Source organism: Bombus flavifrons, chromosome 16, assembly GCF_040668555.2.
Source record: "Bombus flavifrons isolate JBK064 chromosome 16, iyBomFlav1_principal, whole genome shotgun sequence".
Lineage (NCBI taxonomy): Eukaryota > Metazoa > Arthropoda > Insecta > Hymenoptera > Apidae > Bombus > Bombus flavifrons.
This window is the reverse complement of record NC_138457.1, coordinates 4,722,067-4,739,040: the sequence shown is the minus strand read 5'-3', so window position 1 is coordinate 4,739,040 and position 16,974 is coordinate 4,722,067. Positions and strand designations below refer to the sequence as shown.

The following is a 16,974-nucleotide window of genomic DNA, read 5'->3' as shown; positions in this document are numbered from 1 at the left end:
AACTTGACCGGGCCTGGCAAGCTTAACTCCTACACCTACAGCAGATATTTTCTTTTTTTTTATTTTTTTATTTGGGAGTGGTTTACAATCAATTCTCGTTGAGAACTATAAATTATTTTGACGTGGTACATTAACGTGAATAATAAATGATCATCGTATGTTTGATTCTAGCTGAGTCTAATGCTTAAGGGAGTGTCCTGAATTAGAATGTTCTAAAACAGCGTCTTTTTGTGATTTTTTTAAGGAATGAAGTTATTGAATTTTGAGGTATGGTTTTATATATTTTTAATGAATACAAAAGAATTTTTTTTTAAGTAGAAAAGAAAATTATAACAGATTTCTAAGTCTGTTTCATGGGCTGCAGTTTTCAATCGGCGGGAAAGATCCACCTCGTAATTTTTGACTGAAACGAAAATCTAAAAGGGATTAAATTATTATATGTTTTTCTTCTCGATGAACTAAAAAAGTTCGTGAAAAAGTTTATTTAAATAATTATTATAGCACCTTGGTTTATTTTTTCTTTTTATAAAACACATTTTTTCCTTAAACCAAAATTTTTAATTTCACACCATTTTCTGTCTTTTTTTTAATTCATCCAGAAGAAAAATATATAATAATTTAATCTTTTTTTGGTTTTTCGTTTCAATCAAGAATTACGAAGTAAATCTTTCACGCCGATTGAAAACTGCAGCCCATGAAATAGGCTTATAATCTTTTTCTTTACTTAAAAAAAATTTTTTTGTATTCGTTAAATATATATATATATATATATATATATATATATATATAACCATAGCTCAAAATTCAATAACTTCATTTCTTTCTTTCCCTTCTAAAAAACAACCATAAAAACACGCTGTTTTAGAACATTTTAATTCAGGACACCCCCTTAAATCTAAAGGGTGATGTCTTTTTAGCCTGCGGATCTGATCCTTCGCGTCAAGTAATTGAACAACTAATCGGTTTTGGCTGTTAATTCTTATGTTACATCTATTACTGAATTTGAAATATTTCTTCTTTAACTGTAAGTATCTTAAGTGTCGCGATCTATTGTTTCGTTGGTAACATACCAAGGTGCATCTATTAAGAATCTTAGAGTTTTTGATTGGATACAGCAGATATTAAAACAAATTATCTCCATGCTTTCTAATATATTTCATTATACTTGTTAATACATAACGAATTTACACTTGTATCCCATTGATTAAAAGATATCAAGCGCCGCTTCCAATTATTAATTCATCGTCGATTTCCATTTTTCAGTCAAATTCGCATAACGTTACTACTGGCTTGGCAACTAAGTGATTGCGGATTTTCTCAGTACCACCTAACGACAAAACCCGCAATCACTTAGTTGCCAAGCCAATAGTAAGTGTCCGGATGCTCGGCAGCGGTAGCGTACGCTGTTTGAAAAGAAAGACGTCGCGATTGGGGTAGTTCCAATTCGCCGGTTCCAAGAGACGTCGTACAGCCGTGGAATATTCGTATGGCAAAGATTATTGCTGAAACATGTAGAAACCGCGGTACGATCGCTTGCATCAATTTAGACGCGTCGGAACGATCATCGCCGGAGAATGGAGGTTCTTTCGCGTTGGATCGTGGCCATTCATTGGCACGTTGCGGTGCGTTGGTTAAATCAACGTTCGATCGATCCGAAATCCATATCCTTCGCGAACAGAGATAACAGGGAGGAAACGAGAGAGCAGGGTTCTGAGAGGCATTGGCAAAAGCCGCGTCTGTCAGTCACACGTCAGCCGGCAACAATATCTATTGTGCCGAAGTGAATCGTAATACCTTGCGGGATATGGACGTGTATATCTGATACGATAACCCGATATCGAGATGACATCGACTACCATGGAAGCCACGCTGGCCAATGACGAGTGATAATCGTGCACCTTCTCAATGCTATCTGTCAGTTCCGCTGCCAGGATTACGGTGCGTCAGACGAGTAATTAGTCGTTTCGCGTGCGCGATTAGATTTCCAAGCAGCATCTTTGAATCGATGCCAGAGAGAGAACCGGGATTCCACCGCGGTATCTCGAATCTTGACGCGGCTATCGATCGCCATCTGCGCGCGTGTTTGTCGGGACATTTTTCCCTCCAGCCGGTGGTGCATCGGTTTTTAGTGCACACTTCTTACTAACCTGGTGTACCTCCAGCATTCCCAGTGTTCTTTCTTTTATCTATTTATTTGTTTAGTTAGCTCTGTGTTACGAATAAAGGAAAAAGAGGCCTCTTCTTCGTTGCGATATTACCGGAACATGTAAAGATAATGAAAATAGAAGCACGATACGTAATATCGTGTAATTATCCGGCTCTCAGTCTTCTCAGAGTTCGCTTCAATTTAACCTTTAACGCTTTAGTTTCAGTTTCACACTCGGCAATTAAATTCTCGCCTTTTCCTTTCAGCAACTGACTGACAGCTGATGGACACGGTACGTCGAGTAGCACCGTTCGAGAGATACGCACTTCGTAGAGGCGTTTTGCTAGTAAAAGATTTCCCTGCATCTCGGTAAGTTTCTTTCTGGATTTGTCGCGTCTACCTGCGACGAAGTACATTAGGATCTGAATTGAACGAGCATGAGAGATTAGTAGAGGGTTAGGCTTAGGCTTGAGGGTTAGGTTAGGTTAGACTAGGTTATTATATTCACGCTGCGACTGTTTTCTATCACCAAGCGCGGATTATTACGCGCGCTGCGACTGCAATTTTAATTTCCATTTTGATCTAAATAATTTTTTTTTAAATAAATAATTCTCTCTGTTTTTCTCTGTTATCACGTTGACTGGCACGCGTGTTTTCAAGGCAATCTCCGTCAGGCCACGCGTGCCGCAGTACCAAGCGTTCTCTGCTAGGTGCTCCCATCGATATTTTAGTAATCCGAGTCGTTAAAGCGGCGGTCTTAAGAATGATCTCTCGTTTCGTTTGTTCGCAATATTAAAACCACTAGCTGTTGTCGAATACAATGAAGGAAAGTGTGGTATAGATTATTCCGATCAAATGGTTTCTCATGCCACCACAATTAGAAAAGGAATCGAATGGTACAGAAAACTTGGCACTCCGACTCCTTCTGGGAATTTCTGTTGTAAACGTTTTGTAACATTGCAACAAGGAAGGATATAAATATTGGAGTATTTAGAGAGTTAGCTGCAAAATTATTAGGCTTGTCTGAAAATACAAAAAGTCCTTGTCTTCCTAAGCATGATATCGCCGTTCGGAAAAATGATTGCGGAAGAAGCATTAGACGCGTATGCAAGCCATGTTGTGCAAATAAAACACGTTGAATGGACCGAACAAAGACACTAAAGAATTTAAAGAAAACAACAACTTATTGTCCAAATCACCCCGACCAACCTCAGCTACGTATAGAATGCTTTAAAATTTTACATTCTAAATAATTTCTTTTTAATAGACCATTTTCGTATTACTTTTATAACGATTCAATAGTTTTATTATTTCCTCTGGAATATCTTTTCAAATACCAGAAACTTTGCTGACACCCGAATACGAGTGTCGTGGCAGTCAGCGTGTTATAAATAATGTAAGATACGATGTTTGCCAAGTAACATTGTCTGCCAGTCGTTTTGAACAGTAAATTTTCGATAAACTCCATGAAGAATTCGCACCTACGCCGAGCGCGCGCAGTCATAAGGACCAGTCCTCTTAAGTAGGGCGGGCCATGATGCAAATGGGCTATTGAAGCAGTAGATTCTTCGTCGTAATTTAGATGATCGCCTATCGGAACTACCCAGTGCGTTATTCTTTATGGCAGGACTGAAATGGGCGCGAGAGACGGACGAAAGTCGCGCTTCCATCGGTGCGACGTATCGCGCTGCTGGCCGCGTCTCGAAAACTGCCGGTAGACACGAGACTCGGCCGAGTTGCTTGCACACGCATACACACCGTCCCGAAACCGATCCCTCCTCCGATTTGAATTTTTCCCGCCCCCCGGCGGCGGTTCGTGATTTTTTCTCTCGTGGTCTTTTTTCGCATGGCAATTAATTAGCGGATAGTATCGCGGGCCGGAGCTCACGTACGGCCGCGCGATAAAAGTAATGCCCCGGAAAAATGTTTCTCTTTTGCCGCGCGGCCGGCGGTGAGGAACGAAAACGGGCCGCGCCGCTGAAGAGACCGCGGGACATTGGAGCGCGTGTGTGGTGCGTTCGAGAACCCGCACAGAGAGAAAGAGAGAGAGAGAAAGAGAGGAAGCGGAGTGGCTACGCCAGCGGCATAATATCCGCGCCTCGAGAAACGCTAGGTGCATGCAACCACCGAACAAGGGGTTGGAGGCGACCGAAGGGGGTGGGAATGCGCGAGACGGGGGTTGGTCGAGGCGAACGAGGCAGGCGGAAAGGTGTATACGCTATAAAATATAAAGTATAACGTATATAAGACCATAAAGTCCGATAAGGGAGCGGCATAGATATACGGCCGGGCTGCGCAGCACGCGAAAAAGGGTTCGCGAAATTAGAATTTTTACGGTGGACTGCTGCGAGAATAATAAAAGGAGAGATGAGCCTGTAACCTTTGTCGCGATACCGCTCGGTCGCTTACCGCTCGCCCTTCCCTCGGATCAGTTAATGGGAAATATTTCGGGTGTGGTTCGTGGAAATTCTTCCACGTGCCTTACGTTCTGTTTACCTCGCGATGTTCGATGCCAGTCGACGCGCAGTAACTTTCCAACTACGGACCAAGCACTTACGCTGCGAATGCCTATACAGCGTTTGTTTCTTGCGACGTACAAAGACAAACAGTGACATTAAAATATAGCGTTCATGTAGGAAGGAGAGCGATAACTAAGACTGCGTATTACACGTATGTATGTTCTTTGTTGTACTTTACCTGATCACCTGTTACAATTTGTCAGTCTTTTTATTTGCCGGGTTAGCGTTAGGTTTATGGGCGTGTAACGAATCTTCATTCGGACTGGCCGTCGTTGTTGTACGATAGAGATTATATTTAGTGGTATAAATATTGATTTTTTTTACAAAGTTTGACAAATAACCGTGGTGATTAAACACTCGAGATGTTAGCGATGATGTTCTTAGGTTCAATAACGAATCCACGGTCAACGGGATAACTCTTTGTTAAACGTAGAATATACTTTTAAGCACAAAGTAACGTTTGCCGTGACGCTCGGTATAAACTGCGCGTAAAGACGATGTGAAAACTGTTCAAGGTGATCGCAAGAATAAAAAACTGATGAAAACTTTCCTCTCCTTACGATCGCATTCGTTTTGTTGTATATTGGCCGGGGATATCAACAAAATTCCAGCCGCCGTTGCTTGGCAGTCCCGCGTAGCGGCAACGTTGCTTCTGCCCGAGGTTTGATTGTTAATACAACGCGCGTCCCATAATATTGGCACTTCTCTGTTAGGTAAAACGTCCATCCCGTGACCGTGGCTACGTTCGGCGACCATTTGTGTCACCTCGAGCCCAAGCCCACCGTCACAAATCTCGGGCAAACATAATCGGATTGAATCATAACAACTACTTCTAAGTTTTATTATTTAAGTATAGCTATAATAAAAGTCTAGATTAAAGTATTGAGGATCTTTCCCAAAAATTTCAAAAGAAAGGCTCCGATATCCTTTCATCTCCGACATATATATGTCGAGTTAGCATTGAGGTTAGGATCGTTTAACGAACCTTCATTTGGATTAGCCATTGTTATTATACCATATAGATATTATTATACCACATAGATATTATTATACCATATAGTTCTCAATAAAGACTTATATTTATTGAGATATGTATAATTTTACAACAGGAATTACATTTGAACTTTTTATAAGCCCACCGATCGATATAAATAAACGAACGTTCTCTCTAGTAAAATAATTCAGAAAATCAGGATAGTGATATAGTATAGCGACTGATTATAGCGAGAAAGTGATTTTAATATACACTGATTATTATAATTCTATCATTCGTCTGTTTGATAAACTAACACGTATAACAAACCATCTCAGAAGTAAAAGGCGAGTAAGTAAAATAGGAGAGAACATAAATACGAACGTTTTTGCCATGGTCCTGTGTTTCCAACGATAAGTCTGTTCTCCTCTTTGTCTTTCCCCTCCTTTTTCATTCGCTTTTATCTTCTTATCGTTTTCCGTACGGATATAGTAGAACGATAATCTCGAAATATCTGGCAACCGAGTTGAACGCGTAGCGAGCGTCGGAAAAATCGTCGGTCAACGAACCGAAATTTCTTTTTATTCCACATCTTACGCGAACGAATTGTCACGAAAGAACGAGTCGACTGACGTCCTACGATCGATAAAAAATTAAGCGTACAAACGGTTGCACGAAAAGATTTCGAACTGTAAACTCGCACGCTGCCGCTTCTCTCGCGAGTAACAGAGGAGGGTGATTCGGACCGGAGGAAAAATCAGAGGCCTCCGAGTCACCCCTGTGAGCAAGCATCGCGGTAGTAAAGCGAAACGACCGGTGTATAAAAGCGTTTTCGTCCGGGCAAGCTAGAAAACAGGGGTTGATGGGAGTGACGTTGAAACCGCGATGTCCTACCCTCCCGTTAGGGGATGAACAGATCTTATCTGGTAACTGCGAGCTACCGCGTGCCTCCTGCCCCTTCTTCTATGTCCGATACCACCAGAAAATCCGCGTTGTCGATCCGTATCACTCCGTAGATGGGATCTCGCTGCTGCATGCACATTGTTGTCCGGCAATCCTATTTGCTTTGTTGGCGTACCTGTGCGTGGCACTGCTCGATCCTCCATACCAGAAATCGCTCGCTCGCCGATTAATTCCACTTTCCTCCTACCAATCGTCTCTTTGTCTTCCTTGCGTTTGTCTTTCGACAGGTTCGCTGCGACCAGAAGCCAGCAGACGGATCTTGTTATTCGTGAAATAGCGGTCGCTTGACTTTAGCTTAAGTCACGTTAGTTAAGTCTACTCGATGACGTAGAGTGTGCTCGGACTAAATAGAAGCGTCGTGTCGATCGGCAGATCGAACTTCCTTCGGAGAAGAGGGCGTTGGTCCGTGGCGTAGGCTCGTTTCGAACCAATTCCGTGGAAGGAAGATGACATCTCGTGGCCCCTGAATAATAAATGAAAGAGAACGTTTCAATTAGGGAGTTCTCGTCTCTCTCAGCGTGGTGTCCCTCGGAGACCCGCAGACCACCCCCAACGTAGCTCGACAGAAACCTCAAGGTTCCATTGGACGATCGCTGAACTCCATATTATGCGCTTGTATAGCGATGCTACGGTGGAAGAAAGAGGCGCGCTCATGACGAATGGGGACATTATGCGCGGCCAACGTTAGGTGTCTGCTCCTAGTTAGAAGAAACTTAGACCCCTACCGCCCCATTCATCGCAACTTCCTAGGATTCTGCTTGTCGTGATAGTGACGTATCTATACAACTCGTTCGCGTCTAATCGTTTCCCATACGTACGATTTCCTGCTTCCTGTTCCTCTCCACGAATATGTCGATCCATTATCTCTATATATTTACATAACTTAAATCTGAACCCTTTGCGGCTCACTGTATTTTCGAACTTTCGTCCCGGTCGACCCGCGCTGGTTTCGTCGGAGATCGTCAAAAAATCGTCAACATAGTGTCCTGTATCACGTCGATAATTTAATAGAGTCGTTAAGGTTTTCTCAGTTTTTAGGACAAGAGGGAAAGCGCAGGGTCTAAAAATGTTCACAAAATTGAATTACAATTGTCGATAAGTAGATATAGCACACGTATATTCCACAACAGACGACTGTCGTGATAAAAAAAGTCAGCTACAAAATTAGCAACACGCATACGCAATATGTAGCATTCTTTGACCTTGCCGTGTGCCACAGCACCTACGTGTGACACCGTGAAACTACGAGGTCTCGATACAGGCGATACACGTTCGTAAGTGGTTAAACTGGCTCGAAGAGAACAGAAGCTGTGCCCTTTTCTCTTCTTTCTCCGGGAATCGAGCCATCTTGCGAAGAAAGGCAGCCGGTATGCCGGCAATCCATCCGAACACAGGTAGCCAGGAGCCTTCTTCTCGCTCGATGTGCTCCTTTTGCGCGACTATTTTTCACTCGTCCAGTTTTTAATGGCCGGGATTAATATCGCCGCGTAACAAGACACTTTTCCAAAGAGGCTCCGGCCTGCGTGGGTGTGGGTGCGGAGGGCGTGTGCGCGCGCCAGCTCGCCCCTGAATACCGGCCGCCACGCGAGACATAAAAGATTACGAATGCGATGCGTCGGTTCGCCGGCAATAGGTCTGATTGTATTCGGGTAGCCGGACAAATCGTCCGGCATTATGCCGCCGTCTCAGTCTATCAATTACGAGACGCTGCCTCCCGGTTTTCGTGTACGAGTTGCACCGACCGTAGAGGTGGATAGGCCCGCACGCCTGCGGTCTATTTCATTGATCATCTTCCGAGAGGATGTCTGCCCCGGGTATTGCATGACCGCCTCTTCCTCTCGAGTAGCTCGTCGGGATTTCATTTCCTTCTCGTTCGACCGCCGCTGCGTGGCCCTCGGGTACGGTCCACGTATTTCTGCATAATTTTCCGCCGCCTTTCCAGCAGACTCGTCGTAAAGACCATGACTTACGACCTCCTGGTTGACGCATGGTCCGGCCAGAGGACGTTTTCCCGTACGCTACTGCCGACCCGTGCTCCATTACGCCTGTTCCCTGAAACAGTTAGGAATCCCTTCGTGTTCCCTTTGTGCCGGCTAACGTACCTGTCCACGTCGTTTTCTGTGTTGGGACGCGTCCCCAGTCGATATTGCCGGTCGCGAGATCGAGACTAGAGAAAGAGACTCGTCGAGGTGTTTCTACCCTTCGTTTTTTCTTAAGCAACTGCCAGACACAATTTATCAACATTTTAATGTACTACTCCGGCTACATAATGGACTCGGAGTATAATGTACTCCTTCAAACCTTTTTCCCAGGCTCCTCTATAGACCCCCCCTAAGAATAAGAATAAGACGTTGACACATGGTGGGGCCCTTACGAACACAATGTCCGCGGTATAACGTACGACGGTGTAACTATGCTTTTTTTCCAAAAGATCTGCCACGGATTACGGCGCCGAGGTGTTTCAGCCTCGTTTCGAGATCGCTCGAGGTTTCTATCGAGTCCTCGCGTGATTCCTCCGCTCCGTGACCGATCATATATCATCTCGGCAGCGTGACTCGTGGAAGGATGAAATATCGTTTCACGAAACACCAGAAACAGTGCTGTAAGAGTTAGCTTCGAGAACGCAGACACGCGATACTTTATTTTTAACGATCGCGACGAATAATATTCCGAGGGACGAGACGCGCCGCGGACCACCGCCGACGATTTCGTTTCTTTTCTTCCACGTCGTTTCCGTTTACTTTCCGTCGTTCTGGGCCAACGTGCAGGGGCCGCAGCCAGGGTGGATCGTAGCGAAAGTAGTGCAGCGCCGCGATAAGGAACGCAATCCGATGCGCGTGCCAGATAAGTGGTTGATGCCTTTAGTACGGGGAACGAGGATGTTTCTCGTCTATGGGTTAAAACGCTCTCGAGGGGTCGTCGTAACACCCTCGGTTTCGCCGTTCACCCGACCAAAGCCCAAGGGGGTGGCGTGGATCGAATTATGCTACAGGGGGATGAGAAGTCGTTCTCGAACCAAATGGCTGGATTAAGCGAGTCCGGGTCATTAATTGGTCAGCTTTGACTCGGGCAATCCTTGTCGGGTCGTGTGAAAGTCTTCTTTCGTTCGTCTTATTTCCGCTTCTTCCTTTTTCCTTCGTTCGTACGCCTCGAGACTCTAACTACACCCCGTAGAAACGGACACAGCGGTATTTAATATCAACGAAACACGTATGATACATTTTATTATGTATCTTGTATCGTACGAATATATTATGCGTTAGACTGTTAGACGAAATACTTGAAAGTTTCATCGGCACTGTGTTACGAGACACGAATATCGGCTGACTATGTTGGCGAAGTTTGAAACAGATTTGGAAATATATATTTATCTATTTATATAGATTTATTATTTTTACGTAGTCTTGTCTGGATGAACTTCCGGTTACGTTATGTTACGTTATATCAGGTCTTATCTCTTATGTTACGTTATCTCAGGTTTATTCAGGCTCTGTAATTCTCATTCTAATCTTTAACATCTACGATAGTAAAATTGTAATTTTTAATTAAACATGTACAGAGTTTGAAAATTTATATAGAAATTGCAAGATGTCTAGCGAGATCAAGAAACGATTTAAGTATTTTTACATAGTTTTGCTTGGGGTCTGGACGAATTTCCGGTTACGTTGTATCACGTTTTATGGCTCTGTAATTCTCACTCTGATTTTCAACATCAACGTTCCGCTTCAAACACGATAGTAAAATTGTAATTTTTAACCAAATATGTACGGGGTTTAAAAATGTATATAAAAATCACAAGTATTGGATCGATAATATTGTTGAGAATTTTGGATAATTGCCGAAATAGTGGTATAGGAACACTAAATTTACACTTAGAACTTATATTAGAATAGTTATATATTTATTTGATAAAGGATTTCAAAGATATTCATCGATACACACTTGCACGCGTCTCACCTTCTTCCATACCACACTGTTAACTCAACAGTTTACATTCATTTGTTTTCGAGACTTCGCGCACACACATACTTTCACACACTGATATTCACATACAAGTATCACTACTACGCACCTAACCTAGTCTAACACATGAAATTATACATATCTCAATAAATATGTATTAATGAAACTCGATATTCGCTAGGCCATTTCATTTTTTTACTAAATATGTTTCAAGTTGCGCATAGATAATCACATTGGTTCCCTTGACCAATATCATCGTCGTCATTCGTCGCGACATCGTGTCCCAAATGCGGTACTAATAAATTTCCAAAATATCGTATATACGACATACGTGTTAAGACCTAAGAACGTTGAAATGCTAGTACGTAGTTTCACACTAAAAACCACGTTCCGGCTTTCGAACATGGCATACGACACGTGGACGACGTTGACGGACAAGCTAGACGAGTTAAGCAGGTCCTCGTTCGATTTACCGCTGCTCGATCGATTTTGGTATTGTGGTCAGCCCTTAACACCCGAGTATCTCGCTGGATCATCTCGCAGGGATAAAGAAAACAAGGAAACGTGCTCGTCTCCTCGTTGCTCGCAGGTGTTTGCGAGTGTTTTGCAGCCAGGACAGGAGTCAAGTGCATCGTTTTCACGAGGTAACGAGTGAAGAGTCCGCGTGAGTTTGCGCATTCAGCGTCGGGGAATAATGCCATCGTTCGCTACCCCCGTGGAGCGGTGCGTTCCTCGCGACAATGGCGCAATCCATAGTTTAGGGGAACAATGAGTGCGAAACGCGAAAGAATTACACGTTTATATCTGCCAGGTCGCCGAGCCCCCGCTGTCACGGCAACGAAGGACTCTATCCGTTTCTTCCCTCCGCCTGTCCTTTTTGAATACCTCGGGCCGCGTCCTCAAAAACCCATGGGTGGGCGAACCTGCCCATGGGAACCCGCGGAGAAACGCTTATAGTCGGTGGACGAGAAGCAGACACCCCCGTGGCTCTGCGCGCACCTTACCGATCTTCCTCCTCTTTTTCGATCCCTCGCTGCTTCACGCTCCTTTTTCGCGACCGACCGACCGAACCAACGAGCCATCCTGCTCGATTTGATTGATTTCACGGCTTCCTGGAAATTCACCGACGCCCTACGAGCCACGTCGATGCCAGCGTTTCTTCTGATATTCGCGATTTCTTCGATATCGGTCGCGTGACCGCGTCTTTCTGTCTCTTTAAATATTTGCGTGGTGCGATTTCGTCACGAAGCATATCTATCACTAACATGGTCCACTAGGCAAACAGGTCCCCCGTATTTGTCTTTCGATTTTACAGGGGTTTGAACAATTTCTTGTTATTCTTTAGCGATACTCGGCGTAGAATATGCTGTTTATCGCGTGGTCTCCTTATCGAAGCAAGTACATACGGCTTGTTGAAAAAGCACAGCATAAATTGCCGCGATTTGCATCGCGTACACTCGCTCGTCCAATTTACAGTGGTGATCACAACCGATCCCGTATTCCGCAAAATGTTCGTGCTAACGCTTGCAGGACATCACCAAGGTTGCTGATATTCGTTTTGTTATTCAAGGTCATCGATGATCTCGTTCACTGTTCTCCTAATGTATTGCTGTCTACTAATTAGCTTATTAATTAGCTTATTAATTTCAATGCTCGTTCTCGTTCCCTACGAAACGCTTCCGCACTGATTTTTTCATGAGCGATCTTAGATTTAGCGATCCCGTTAACAGATCGTGTAAATGGTATTTCCGACCGAGTCGATCTCTTCTCTGCCTCATCCTGTAAACGCAGGCGATCAACTCTGCTGATATTTTACCCTTAATCGGTTATTATGCACGAGTTCCTTTTTCTTTCTTTTATTCGTGTAACTCAACATTGCAATTCCTTTTCTCTTTTCTCTTTCTTCTGTGTTATGCTAAACTGAGTATTCGCCGGACGTACGTTAACCCTTTGCACTGCGAATTTTATATCAATTTCGTTGCCAGCAGCTTTTAAGTGTTTTATTTAAAATTTACTTTAACCAAGAAATAAGACAATTTAAATAAATAAAGGAAGAAAGAAATTCACTTAAATACCAGTTTTATACTATTGTTGTATTTTGTAATTTTTAAGTGTATCATATATCTGGAAACAATTTCCAATCCTGCTTTTCTTTCGCACGTTTCACGAAAATAAGTGGACACGAAAGAATGTCGAGTGAGATTCGATAAAGGAGCTCCTGAGATAAAAATTACTGTCGAGTCACACTCGACATAGGAGTGCAAAGGGTTAACAAGCAGTTTCAACGAAAATTTTCATCCTTTCCTCTTGTGTATTCGACGTTATAAGTCACTTTTTTGCACACAGAGCAACCGCACGCAAGTTAACTAAATAGATTCCCAGTCTTAACTCTAATCCGGTCATAAACTCTATCAAATATTATTAGGTGTGTTGAGAATTTTGGATCTTAATAGCCGAAATAATGGTATAGGAACGCTAAATTTACACGTAGAATTAACATTAGAATAATTATATATTTATTTGATGGACGATTTTAAAGATATTTATCGATACACACTTGCACGCGTCTCAGCACTTTCTTCCATACCAGACTGTTAACTGAACAGTTTACATTCCTTTGTTTTCGAGACATCGCGCACACACGTACTTCCACACACCGATATTCACATACAAATCACTACTACGCACCTAACCTAGTCTAGCACGTGAAATTATACATATTTCAATAAGCTGTATGCAATATTTTACGTTGCACGACCCATACGATACGACAGATTTATAATACGATAAATGGAAAATGAAATGAAAAAACTGGAGTATCAGGAGCTGTCCTAATACGCTGTGGCGCCGGTAGCATAAATAAATAATATACTTTTGGTCTGTCTAGAGGCAAATCGTACGCCCCGATGAAAATACTCGGGCGCCGGCTGGGCTGGTTTTTCCAATTAAGAGCCGCATCTGATAAACGGGGAGCAACGCGTGTACGCGGAAATTTAACAAGTTTCGACGCGCGCCACGGACCTCGCGTTGCGAAAACACAAAGTTGGCCGAGGAAGTTGGAGCAACGCGCGGCTATTCATCGTTACAGTTAAGACACAGGCGGTCCGAAGAAGTTCAGACACGCAACCGTTTCGCGGCCGGAAAGTTCGAATTGGATGTGTTTAAGAAATATGGTGGCAAGCTGGCCGCAACGTGTGTTTATCTGAGCCGCTATCGCGCGCGTTACACCACGTTTTATCTTCATTTCCTTCGGCACAAGTTACGAGAACGACGTTTCGTCGATTTAACGACGCGTCGGTTGTTGGAAGCGCGAGTAGCGCAGGATCAACGATCCCTCGTGCAAAAAGAAGGATCGCGCCTCGTGGTAATTGGCATCGCGTGTTTCGTAAATTATATAACACGTCGTTGAATCATTACTAAACGATAATGAGTCTCTTCATCGGCGAGGCGGTACGGTACAACGTGTAATTTACCTAATGCAGTTACGATACCTTGCAATCTGCGGCTGATCGATGCCCGCCGAAATCTTCGAAGCGGCCTCGTTTTTCTCTCGTTGCAACTTGGCCATTCGAATACTCCGTCAGTGTCGCTTCCGCTGGTTGCCACCGAATACCGCGAATCTGGCTCTCGTTTCGATTAAAATTGAATTACCGTGGCGAGACGAAGAGGCGCGTGGCGTGGCAAATCGGGCTAGTCGTAAAGGCACGTTTTTATGGGCCATTCGACCAAGCTAATAGCCAACGTTCAAGCGAGTTCACACGCCCGTTCGATTCTGCGGCCGACCCCGCGCTCGCATCTATCATCGACGAGTCGGTATCCCGGTAATTGAAACAGTCGACGATGCTCGTGCAAGTGCTTCCGAACAATGGGTCCTCCGGCAGTGTCGCGCATCCACGCGAGTGTATCATAATGCGCTACCTTGGATAATTGAATCGGCAGGCGATGGCGAGCTGCAGCTCCAACAGCCCAGCGAAATAGGCATTATATTGGCCGTGGCGAATCTGTGTACAAAACAGGCGTAATTCGATGGTGTCACGGTCTCCGTTCGGCACTTTTCACCCCCTCCAACGCAGCAGCGGCGGCGGTGGTTACCCTCGGGACACGCGCTCTCTGGGCCACGTCGACCACGAAGGATCCTGCTCGTCCACCAAGAGGGTAGGTATACGCGCGTGACCACGCGGAGGTGGGGCTGTTTTGACTATCTTTGGGGCAACCTCGGTAGAATCGTCGGTGAGAATCGTGCACGGATTGTCCGGTTTCCAAAGGGGATGAAAAATTAAAGACGGCCGGCCGTGGAACAGCCCGTGAAATTGTCTCGGAGCTTTCGGGCCGAGCCGAGAGAGAAGAATGGCCCTCTTAATGCGTCTTTGTCCGGGAAATTTATTGGCCTCGCGCCGAACGATCGCAGCCTCTCTTCTCCTCCACCTTGGCCTTCCTTCGTCTTTGCCTTTGCCTTCGGCCATGGAAACCGATGTTACGCGATCGAACGGCCAACCTTGCTCGATCGAGCGCCAGCGTATCGAAGGAAGAAGCAGCCGCCGGATGAATACGCGACTGTAACGTGCGCGAAAGGAAGAAGAGCCGAACGAATGACCGTCGTCTCGCTTATCGCTGTTACAGGGATTCCCCTCGGAGGGAACTGGAAACAAAAAGCCTGGACGGTAATAGCGATCGATCGGGGCCTCGACTGGCATTCCTTTCTGAGCCAGAGAGCCACCCTCGTTCTCCTCAGGAAGCATTTTCACGGACAACGTGTCAGGAATCACTTAGGCCTTCGGCTGGCCAACAATGACACACTCGGCTCTCTTCTTCCTCCGAGCTTCCTTCGTTTTCTTCGCTCGTCAGTGCGTGATTCGGACGCGCGGCTAGTTGTGTGCGTGGATCCGACCAGCGCTTCGCGCTACAATGCGGAGACTAATCGAATCTCGCGTTCTCTGCGAGTCTGCATTCGCGTACAGCGTCCGATAAAAGTTTCCTATCGTTTCGTCAAACCGTGTGGAATTCTATCGTCGAAAGCGTCCTTCGATCTTCAAAATCGCTACAACTGTACGACGAATCGCGGGCCACCCTGTACATTCTAGAAACTACGATCGGTTCTTATTATTTGTCTCACGCGTGAATACTATTTATTATCGAAGTCATCGAATTTGAAACACGGGGAATAACGCGAGAAGAAACTTTTGAACGATACTGTATGCATCAGAATGTGTAACGTATGGGCGCGCGCATCGGTGTGCGTGTACATCGATTAGTATCGATACTTGGTCCTCGGCCCATCGTTCGACAGACTGACTTCATTGTCCGGCTGACGAACATTGTGCTGCTGCTCGCCCTCTCTCCATTTTCTCCTTTTTATTCTCCCTCTTGCTCCTCCGTCCTGTTCGTCCCTCTGTGTTTCTGTCATTTCAGCCATTCGAACGTCTCCCCCGATGATGCGTCTCTCCGCTCGATAGAAAAGGAAACGGGCAACCGGCACGGTGACGCGTGGAATTTCGGGACCGGCTAATCTCGTGACTAAGTGGCTGGCCCGAGTTTCAGCCGATACAAAATCGATAGCGCGAGCTTGGAATCTCATCGAGCGCGACCCGTGCTGGCTACCCTAATCGATTCCAAGCGAACGAACGATGACTTCTTCGAATCGACCGTTTCCCGATGTCTCTCGATTCCTATCGTTGCTTCCTCCAGCCCGGACTAGCTTCGAATCGCTGATGAGATCTGAAACAGTTCGAGTCTGTGTTTATACAGATTCTGTGTATGCTGCAACAAAACCAGCGATTCCTGAGATATTTCAGATTTTTATACGAGTTTATATTATGTGCATTGTATTTAGGTTGTCCGGAAAGTGTCTTTCTTTCGCAAACGTGTTTCTTACAGCGGTGCACCTTCATATAGAAGTAAAACCAAGTCTGTGAAATGTGGCGGTGTTTATCTCGACAGAACAAAATCGATCGTACGTAATTCGAGAAAATAATATCAAACAAGAAACTTCGTGCGTCTATTATTTCCTCATAGAACGAAAGAAACTTTTCGGACAACCTAGTAATATTCTCTTCGTTGGAAATATGTTTTTTATTTTTTTAATATCGCACCGTGGTACTTTTTGGCGCGGAATGTTCCCAAGGATCAGTACACGTAAAAAGAGAAATATATAGTTTCATTTAAAACGAGAGAAACTAATTATGTCAGTCTACGTTCCTCTCGAAACCGTTCAGTTTTTCTTGAAACATTTTTCGTAAAAATCGTCGCTAACGCGGTGAGACAAAAATTCGAATCACTTGAAAGTCCCGAGTCTTACGATTAACAGATCTGCAGTGTTGAAAGTCCTGAGATGCTTGATCGTCCTTACGAATTTCAAGTCTCAAGACTGTCCTCGATATTTCGCGTTAATTCGGTTTAATCGACGGGTTAAG

At 44.6% G+C, this 16,974-nt stretch overlaps 1 protein-coding gene across 2 annotated transcripts in view; it reads left to right on the top strand.

Annotated features, from left to right (window-relative positions):
• Window positions 1-4,001: 4,001 nt before the first annotated feature.
• The window catches only part of LOC138188154 (GATA-binding factor C), a 173,364-nt gene continuing 160,391 nt past the window's right edge, over window positions 4,002-16,974 (top strand). Inside the window, exon 1 of one of the 2 annotated variants that reach the window (XM_069129672.1) lies at window positions 4,002-4,816. The gene's annotated coding sequence lies outside the window, so the exon portion shown is untranslated. The remainder of the gene's footprint in view (window positions 4,817-16,974) is intronic. The other variant, XM_069129670.1, reaches the window with a different exon arrangement.